Genomic DNA, 522 nt, shown 5'->3' with positions numbered 1-522 from the left:
CCTCCAACCTCTTCATGTGTCTCCTCCCCTTCAATCTCCCTACCCGGGACCTCCTATCCCCTTATACCCCCATCCCCCCTACCCCTCCTCCCAACCGCTGTTCACGCTCCCTTAGAACAAAATTAAACCCAAATGAGGATAGGCATTGTTGCGTTTTATCCCCCCCCCCCCTCTCCTCACATATCCCCCTACGTAACAGAAAGCAATATAGTGCAATATTGACCTTGCAGTGTTATACGAGCGTAACGGCTTGTTCTCGTTCTCGCTCGTTAGACACTGAGGTTTCACTGTTGCCAGCCCAGGGAGGGTTCCCTTCGAAAGATGGGTCCTCTTCTCGGCGGACGTGGCATCACTGTATCAAGGTGGGAAGGTGTGGTTGGTGAACATGATTTTTCGATTTCGGATTTTATCTCGTTTATCGGGTAGTGGGGCCTTTTGGGTTTTGTCTTCGTCTAGGTTTTATGGATGAGAAGGATTTTTTTATATGTGGGATGGGGGGGGGGGGTTGAAATCTGAAATCTG

This window comes from Penaeus monodon, chromosome 31 (genome assembly GCF_015228065.2).
Source record: "Penaeus monodon isolate SGIC_2016 chromosome 31, NSTDA_Pmon_1, whole genome shotgun sequence".
Classification (NCBI taxonomy): domain Eukaryota; kingdom Metazoa; phylum Arthropoda; class Malacostraca; order Decapoda; family Penaeidae; genus Penaeus; species Penaeus monodon.
The sequence above is the reverse complement of the archived record's forward strand: the minus strand, read 5'-3'. Positions refer to the sequence as shown.